Genomic DNA, 10,316 nt, shown 5'->3' with positions numbered 1-10,316 from the left:
AGCTCGCTTCACGGTTCAGTAAGCCTTTATTGCTTTAGTAGTTTATTTTATTCAGTTATGAAAAAGAAAAGCCTGTTAGGAAGCATGTTAGTAGCCTGATAGTAGAATAGGGTGCTCCTGCAGTTCCAGTGCCCGTAGTTCCAGTGGCACCTGCCCCTGCTGCCCAGGCCGAGATAGTGGTGGCGGCCCATAGATTGGAACCTCTGTATGAGCGGTTCCGGAAGCAAGCACCTCCGGTTTTCCTTGGAGGTCCGGACGTGATGAAAGCCGAGCAATGGCTGACGGTGATTACCAAGATCTTGAACTTTATGGGTGTCACCGGTAACGACAGAGTGGTGTGCGCCACATTTCAGTTCCAGGAGGACGCTTTGGTCTGGTGGGACATGGTCTCTCAGATCCATGACGTCACCACCATGACCTGGGAAAGGTTCCAGGAACTCTTTAATGCAAAATACTACAACGAGGCGGTCAGAAGCGCCAAGAGGAAAGAGTTCGCTCACCTGACCCAGCGTGAGAACATGAGCGTCACTGAGTATACTACTCAGTTTGATCGGTTGGCGAGGTTAGCCTCGGGAATTGTGCCGACCGACTTCAGCAAGAAGGAGAAGTATCTGGACGGGTTGAATGCCAGGATTAGGCATGATTTGATGATCACCACAGACGACAGCACCACCTATGCTCAGATGGTGGAGAAGGCACTGCGTGCTGAGGGCGCAGTTGGGTGTATGTCAGAATCAGCCAGTACTCCGGTGAGTGGCGGAGCTCCTACCCCTCCTGCATCAGGCTTTAGCAGGGGGAGTAGTGGTTCGGCCATTGATCAGAGGAAAAGAGCACCCACTGCTTCCGGTGGCACGAGTCAAAACAAGAGGTTCCGGGGGAACCGGGCAAGGAGTCGTCTGGTGGTGCGAGACCCGATTCTCCTATCCTGAGTGCCCTAGCTGCAAGAGGCACCATCGGGGTGAGTGCAAAGGTCAGGGATGCTTTCATTGTGGCATGCCCGGACACTTCAAGAGGGACTGTCCCCAGCTCCGACCAGAGGCACCGTGAGCTCCAGCGATACCCACTCCAGCCAGGGTGTTCGCTATCACGCAGCCGATGCGGATGCCACCCCATCGGTTGTCACGGAGTCAGCTTTCTATTAACAACTCGCTATATTCAGTGCTGTTTGATTCTGGGGCTACACATTCTTATGTGGCGGCCAGAGTCTTTAGTAAATTGGGTAGACCCTATGATAGATATGAATCAGGGTTTGGAACCCTGTTACCTGGCGGAGAATTGGTTATCTCCAATAGGTGGATTAGGTCTATGCCAATCAGGATAGATGGTAGAGAGTTAAGTGCTGATCTGATAGAGATGAGTTTAGTCGAATTCGATATTATTTTAGGAATGGATTTCCTATCTAAATATTCGGCGAGCATTGATTGTAAAAGGAAGATGGTGGTCTTCCAACCGGAAAGTGAAGAACCGTTTGTATTTGTTGGTTCAGTTCAGGGATCTCGGATCCCGGTGATCTCGGCTATGTCAGCTAGAGAATTATTGCACGGCGGTTGCTTAGGGTTTCTGGCCGTGGTGGTGGACACCACTCGGCCAGATACCATTCGGCCAGAGGACATCAGGGTGGTTCGGGAATTTTTGGATGTTTTTCCCGAAGAACTTCCAGGGTTACCACCTCAGCGGGAGATTGATTTCGTGATAGACTTGGCACCAGGGGTGGAACCGGTTTCCAAAGCCCCGTATAGAATGGCTCCAGCTGAACTTAAGGAATTAAAGATTCAGCTCCAAGGGTTGCTTGACATAGGGTTCATTCGGCCCAGTGTGTCACCCTGGGGAGCCCCGGTTTTATTCGTCAAAAAGAAGGATGGATCTATGAGGATGTGCATCGACTACAAGGAATTGAACAAGCTGACGGTGAAGAATAAATATCCATTACCTAGGATCGATGACTTGTTCGATCAGCTTCAGGGGAAGACAGTCTTTTCTAAGATTGATCTCCGTTCGGGTTATCATCAGTTGAGAATCCGAGAGGAGGACATTCCAAAGACGGCTTTCCGCACTAGGTATGGACATTACGAGTTTCTGGTTATGTCATTCGGACTAACCAATGCTCCTGCAGCATTCATGGACCTGATGAATAGAGTATTCAAGGATTTCCTCGATATCTGTGTGATTGTGTTTATCGACGACATCCTCGTGTACTCTCAATCAGAAGAGGAGCATGAGTTACATCTTCAGATGGTACTGCAACGGCTTCGAGAACATAAGCTTTATGCCAAGTTCAAGAAATGTGAGTTCTGGTTATCTCAGGTGTCCTTCCTAGGGCACATTGTGAGCAAAGACGGGATCAAGGTGGATCCCGGGAAGATTGAATCCTCAGGGATTGGCCGAGACCGAAGACAGTGACAGAGATCAGAAGCTTCTTGGGTTTAGCTGGGTACTACCGTAGGTTCGTCGAAGGGTTCTCCAAAATTTCAATGCCCCTAACCGAGCTTACAAAGAAGAATCAACGGTTTATCTGGTCAGATAAATGTGAAGCTAGTTTTCAGGAGCTGAAACAGAGGTTGATTAGCTTTGCCTTCGGACAAGGAGAAGTGCTTAGTATATTGTGACGCATCCAAACAGGGTTTGGGGTGTGTGTTGATGCAAGCCGATCGGGTCATCGCTTATGCCTCCCGTCAGTTAAAGGATTATGAACAGCGATACCCGACTCATGATCTAGAATTGGCCGCAGTGGTTTTTGCACTGAAGATTTGGCGGCATTACCTTTACGGGGAGAAGTGTGAGATCTATACCGACCATAAAAGTCTCAAATATTTCTTTACTCAGAAGGATTTGAATATGAGACAAAGGCGTTGGTTGGAATTAGTGAAGGATTACGATTGTGAGATCCTCTATCATCCCGGAAAAGCCAATGTAGTGGCAGATGCCCTGAGCAGAAAGGGTCCCGGGCAAGTAGCTAGTATGGTTCAGATCTCACCTCAGCTAGCAGAGGATATGGTTAGATCCAGCATTGAGTTTGTGGTAGGTCAGCTTCACAACTTAACGCTGCAATCTGATCTGTTGGAAAGAATAAAAGTCGCTCAGATGACAGATCCGGAGTTAGTGAAAATCCGAGATGAGGTGTTGGCTGGTCAAGCCAAGGACTTTTCAGTGTCAGATAGTGGGATGCTTTTGTATAAAGCCAGGGTTTGTGTTCCGAGCAGTGTGGAACTTAGGAATGAGATCTTTGAGGAGGCTCATTCTACCCCATATTCTCTGCATCCCGGCACCACTAAGATGTACCAAGATTTGAAACCGTACTTCTGGTGGAGCGGTATGAAGAAGAATTTGGTAGAATTCGTATCGAGATGCCTCGCTTGTCAGGAGATTAAGGCTGAACATCAGAGACCAGCAGGGTTGTTGCAGCCTCTAACCCTACCAGAATGGAAATGGGAGGATATTACGATGGATTTTGTGGTCGGGTTACCTAGGACCACGGGTTTATTTGATTCCATATGGGTAGTGGTGGATCGATTTACGAAATCTGCTCATTTTCTGCCAGTTTGAACAACATTTTCAGTGGATCAGTTGGCAGAACTGTATGTCAGAGAGATAGTGAGACTTCACGGAGTACCGAAGTCTATAGTTTCGGACAGGGATCCGAAGTTCACCTCCAAATTTTGGCAAAGTTTGCAAAGAGCAATGGGTACAAAACTGAAATTTAGTACAGCATTCCATCCTCAGACAGCTGGTCAGTCCGAACGGACAATTCAGATGTTGGAGGACATGTTGAGAGCCTGTGTTATGGATTTTGAAGGCTCATGGAATAAGTATCTACCGTTGATAGAATTTTCTTACAACAACAGTTATTAGAGTACGATAGGGATGGCTCCCTATGAACTGTTATACGGTAGGAAATGTAGATCCCCTATCCACTGGGATGAGACAGGGGAGAGGAAATACCTAGGTCCAGAGTCAGTGCAGCGGACCAATGAAGCAATAGAGAAGATAAAAGCTAGAATGCTTGCCTCACAGAGCAGACAGAAGAGTTACGCAGATCCGAAACGCAGAGATGTTGAGTTCCAAGTAGGGGAACATGTGTTTTTACGGGTATCTCCGATGAAGGGGATTAAACGTTTCGGGAAAAGAGGCAAGTTATGCCCTAGATTTACAGGACCTTTCGAGATTCTCGGGAAGATAGGTCAAGTGGCATATCGGTTAGCATTGCCTCCAGCCTTATCAGTAGTTCACAACGTATTCCATGTCTCGATGTTGAGAAAATACGTTTCAGATCCCTCTCATATACTCAGTTATGAGAGTCTTGAGCTACAGCCAGACATGACTTATGAGGAACAGCCAGTGCAGATCCTGGATAGAAAGGATAAAGTCCTTCGGAATAAGACCATAGCATTGGTCAAAGTTCTTTGGAGAAACAGGAAGGTGGAAGAAGCCACCTGGGAGCTAGAGTCAGATATGAGAGCTCAATATCCAGAGTTATTCAGGTTAGATTTCGAGGACAAAATCCTTTTAAGGGGGGGATAGTTGTAAAGCCCGCTTAGTTAATTTGGAAATTATCGGTTAATTATGATTATTTATGAAATTATTTATAGCTATTTAAATAATTTATTATACTGTTATTTATGGAATTCAGAAATGCATGGTTATGTTATTCAGTAGTTTTTATATTTTGCATTTCCGGTGCCCGGTATTTTGGAACTCGGCGTTTGGCTCAGTAGAAATCACAACTTAGCATGTTATTAGTTTGGGACGGGTTTTTAGACATTGGGAATGTCGGGAATGGCCGGGAATTTAGAATTTCCCAAAAATACCCCCTTTAGTGGTTTTTATGTGATTTTAGTATGGAGGGGCAAAGTGGTCTTTTTGCCCCAATGACTTTTTCTCTTTTAGTGAATTGATTCTTTGAATTTAATTGTTTATGTTATTTATTTTATGGCTGAAATGAAATAGTATATGTGGCTTGTTTTCATTTATTCATTTTCACAAAAAAAAAAACATAAAGTTAGAAAGTTGGAAATTTTAAAGGAAAAGCTCTCTTTTTCTCTTCATTTCGGCTGGGTATTTGGGATTCAAAGGCTGGGTTTTTCAAGCTTGATTCATCACATCTTTGCGAACTCTTGATTGTGGTATGTATTTCCTATTTGTCTTTCTTTGTTTTCTTGGAAAAAAATGATGAAATATTGAGTGAAATGCATGCTTTTTGATGTTGTTGCTGCTGCTTGTTATTGTTGTTGTTTTTATGTCTAGAATGTTGAATTAATTATGTTTAATTAGGTTGAAATGCATGCTAGTTGTCCTTGCTTGAGTTGGTTAATTTTCTTGTTAAGAAGCTAAGGTTTTCAAAGTAAAAAATTGAGAAATTGGTGGCTGTAGTTATTGCATGAATTAGGTTTTGTTTTCTGCAGTGTTTCTATGCTTGATTATGTGATTCTAAGCTAGCTTTGAGGCTTGTGAGTGAGCTTTAGCCAAGTTTGAGTTTTAACTCAAAGCTTGGAGCTCACATGGTGATTTTTGTTTCTGTGTATTCTGGGTTGTTTTGAGACCTTAGAAATGTTCTAGGGAAGGTTTAGAACAGGTCTGGAAAGTTTGAATCAATTTGGGGTCGAATTGGTTGAGTTATGAAAATTTGATGTTGCTGCCTGCGAGGAACCGGAATTCCGGTTGTGCATCCAGAATTCTGGATGGGCTTCGAAAATTCCCAGAACCGGAAATCTGGTTGGGCAACCGGTCTGCCGGTTGGGGAATTTTCAGAACCCGTGTTTTTCCTCGTTTTTATGTTTTAAGGGGTATTGCCATGCTTTTTATCGATAGGGAAACTTTTAGTTCCTAGTTTAAGTCCCCGGGAAGTGATTTAGCGTGTCACTTATAGCGTTGTGATTTTTATGGTTTAGGAGCCTGTAATCCGCCGCTCAGCTAAAGTTCCAGTCAGGTTGACCGGCACACCTGAATTCGGAATCCAGGTAAGATTAGTATAACAGTATGCATATGTAGATTACATGTTTAGCGTGCATGTAGGAAGCCTATTAGATTACATTAGTTGTATGTTGGCTTCGAACCATCCAACCCTGTCACGTCGGTACAGGCTGGAGTATGACCAGCAGCCGGAGTATGACCGGTTTGACCGATCAGGCTGACATTTGGTTGGTGGTTCCGTGCTATTGACCTATCCCGTCGGTACAGGCTGGAGTATGACCAGCAGCCGGAGTATGACCGGTTCGACCGATCAGGAGGATACTTGTCAATAGTACCGTCCCTGTGAACGTTCAAAACTCAGTACCATGTTGGACATGGCAGTAGTGGCTCAGTACCATGTTGGACATGGCAGTAGCGGGACTCAGTATCGTGTTGGACACGGCAGTTAGAATTATGTATGAGTATTATTATGCTTTTCTTACTGAGTCTGTCGACTCACAGATCTACGTTTATGTGTAGGTAAAGGCAAGGCTAAAGCTGATGGACCGTGAGCGAGCTTGTGAAGATTGTACATGTCGGGGCGGTTAGGCCTGGAGCGTACGATCATCGGGACAGCGAGGCTGATTTTTGTAACTGGTCGTTAGACGACTTTTATTTTATGTAACAGTTAAACAGTCAAATCTTTTTGTAAACGATTTTATAATCGGGATCCCGAGTCTTTTGTTATATTATTTTATGAGTTTAATTAAAAAGCAAAAAATTTAATTAATCACGTTTTTCCATAAACCTCGTTGATTAGCAACGAGCTGCACAGCATGTTTAAAAATCACGTAATACGCCTATGTTAGTTAGGGTGTTACAGTGGTAGTATGGTTGAGGATACAAGTCAATTTCAGAGTCTTGCAAACCAGTTAGTTGCCATGAAGATGAATATGAATGATGAGATGCAAGCATCATTACTCCTCAGTTCTTTACCTGATAGTTGGGAAACGTTGGTGATAACTGTTTCTAATTCCACGCCAGAAGGGACTTTGACTGTGGATGTAATATCTTGATAAGCCTAATGGTAATAATTAGGATTTATATTTATATTTATATTATGGGTTAATCAGGTAATAAATGAGATTATGATCCTACTAATGTATTTTAGCAAAAAAATTTAAATTTGCTATAAGTGAGTAAATAAGAAATATTTATATATTACGGAGATGTATATAACATGCGTGAATGTAATATGAATTATATGTGGAATAAAAATATTTTCAAGTTCGGCAACCATGGAGATCCGATTGGAAGCCAAAAATGTCACAACGGTATTAGTTATATATACTGATGGGATTATTGAGGTAAGTTGAGTTTAGAAATACCGAATTATTTTGGGATACTCGAAGTTGCCCAAGTACTCTAAAATTAGAGATTTCTTAGCAGCAAAAAAAAATGGCAAATAACTTTTATTAATAAAGTATTTTTAAGTCCAACAACAGTGTAAACTCGTATAACTGGCGAGAAATATCATAGTGGCAAAACACCAAAGTGTTGTACTATTGGGAATTAAATGTGGATAGTTATTTATAGAATAATTACTTTTATTAGTGGGTATTAATAGTTGGCTATGATTTATTTATATGGGGATAGATTAGATTATATTGTGAATTGAGAATTATAAACCTAAGCTATATACGTGACACATAACAAACCTAGTCACCCTTCTCATCTTTTTCTTTATAATACATCGTTATCATATTTTTTCTTATCATTCAAAAAAAAAAAAAAATAGATGAATAAATAGAAGAAACTTAAGTCGGCACTGCCACTTTTCTTGTGTGGTCGAGCATCACCTCCACCATGCACTATCTTTCAATATGCCATTTTCTTTTATTTCTTTAACTTGAACATTGGAAGTGAGGCTTAGAAGAAAGTAACTCCTAGAATTTGTATGTGTTTTGAGGTAATGATTTATTACCCTTCCTTGATGATATGTTATTGTTTTAGCTAGGAATTTAGAGTTAATTTTAAGAAATTAATTTCTTTGATGTTATGGTCGGATTATGATTGATTTAGATTTTTATTTTAAGTTAGGTTTGAGGTTTAATTGAGGATATATGTTGTTGGTTGTGTTGAAGCTTTAAACTTGAATTTTTATAAATCTAAACCTTGAGCTTCAGTGGTGATTCTGAATTCTTGATGATTTTAATGTGTTTAACTTGTGAAATATGATTAGAATAACACAATATAGTGTTCTAGTAAGTTCAGTAACAATTGGTGAAGATTAGAGTAAGCTTTGAGACTTTAAAAATAAGAAATTTTTGAGTCTTTGATGTTGTGAACCGGTAGACTGGTTGTGCTGTATCGAGAAATGCCGATTTTAGTATTTTGACCTTGACTTTTCACATGAGTATCCATTTTAGTTGTTCTATATATCATTTCAAAACTTGTGAAGAGCTCTACGGTGTGATATATAAATTAGAACCAAAATAGGTAATTTATTTTAGAGTGTCTTCACCATGTAGTTCGGTAGAAAACTCTAGATTGTCTTTTCCAAATATTAAGCAGTGTTTTGGGATAAACACTTATTGGTTTACCGTTATTGTGACATAGGGGCGAGATCATCGGGGATAGTTTTCCACTTGGGTTGGCCGACATGTATGAACCTGGATTAAAGGTAAAAAAAAGTATATTGTACTGCATAGTACGTTGTATGTAATATAATTAGTATTGTTATGAATTGATTAATATTGAGATATAGTTAATATTGTTATATAATGAAAAGAATGATTGGTTGAGTATCGATAATGTGATGATATTATGCATGCGATATATGGGCTCACCTGATTAGGTGATGCAATTTTCTTGGCGACGTACTGGGCGTAAGTAGGAGCGTCAGTGATATCTAATGAGTACCAAGCGTAGGTACGAGCTCACCTTATTAGGTGATGCGATTTTGCTAGCGACGTACTGGGTGTAAGTACGAGCGTCAATGATATAAGATGAGTACCGAGCGCTCAACTAATTAGGTGATGCGATTTTATGGCGACATACTGGGCGTAAGTACGGGCGTCAGTGATATATGATAAGTACCGAGCGTAGGTACGAGCTCATCTAATTAGACGATGCGATATATTAGTGCCAAACTGTGGCACGGGCTCACCTGATTAGGTGATGCAATTATATGATATATGTGTTGGGTTTTGTGCCCTAAATAAAACCCATTTCAATATAATCAGATTTACTTATTAAAAAAAGATCAGAAACAACATTTTATGTTGCATGGTTCACATGATTTATTTCATGATTATATATATATAATGTATGAATTCTATTTAAGTCCAGAACATATGAATTTGTTAAAGATTATAGTGTTGTCAGCACAGTGGAATATAATCTTAATTATATGTTCGAAAGTTTATTCCCTGATTTGTCAGAACACTGGATTTAGACTGACATGGTATAATCAGCGATAGGTATTCTTACACCTTGGAAAAGTGTTATGTCCTTTCCAGGACATTGGCAAAGTTTACCAGTATCGGATGTATGGAGTATACATCGGAAGGGATGAACTTTGATTAGATATATTAAAATTTATCGTAATATCTATTCAATTCAATATCACCTGTTGATCCTAGATCAAATGATCTTAATCCTGATATGGTTAGGTTCGATCTCAAGAGTACTATACATGTTCTTTGATTTGTTAGTTAAGCCTACTTTTGGGTCAGGGTGATACGTACATTTTGGGAACATGATAGTATAATTGAGTGGGAGCGCTACCATAAATATGGAGTCTATAACTTCTATAGGAATTTAGAAGTGAAACGATGATATCCTTCGAGCTTGGCTAAACAAAGATAAATGGTGGAGATCTCATTTCACTTTGCTGAAATATGATTTATACGGAGCTAAGTGTTTTAAGGATAAAATACATTGAAGGTGTAACGGTGACTTAGTGCATTTTCAATGCAGATCATCTATTAGAGGGTCATTGATCACATTAGGATTATAACAACGGATAACTAATGATGTGTCTATATCATGGAACATATAGAGCGTTCTATATGACTGAGAGTGCAATTCCAAGTTCTAAGAGTGGATTCAATAAGGAATTAATAAGTTAGGAAATTTACTTGGTAAATTCGGTTCGACTTATTGGAAGCTCGGTTATATAGACCCATGGTCCCCATACTAGTTGAGACCATACTGCTTGTAAGACTCAGTTAATTGATTTTAATTAATCAATTATAATTCTAAAAGTTAGACTATGTCTACTTTATGAATTTTCACTAAGCAAGGGCAAAATTGTAAAGAAAAGAGATTCTAGGTTTATTTATTGATTAAGATACTTTATATGTCTAAATTAATAAATATATTAAATGAAAATATTATTTAATACTTATTTTTTAGTTATTAAATAA

The sequence above is a fragment of the Cannabis sativa genome, chromosome 9 (genome assembly GCF_029168945.1).
Source record: "Cannabis sativa cultivar Pink pepper isolate KNU-18-1 chromosome 9, ASM2916894v1, whole genome shotgun sequence".
Lineage (NCBI taxonomy): Eukaryota > Viridiplantae > Streptophyta > Magnoliopsida > Rosales > Cannabaceae > Cannabis > Cannabis sativa.
This window is presented reverse-complemented; position numbering follows the sequence as displayed.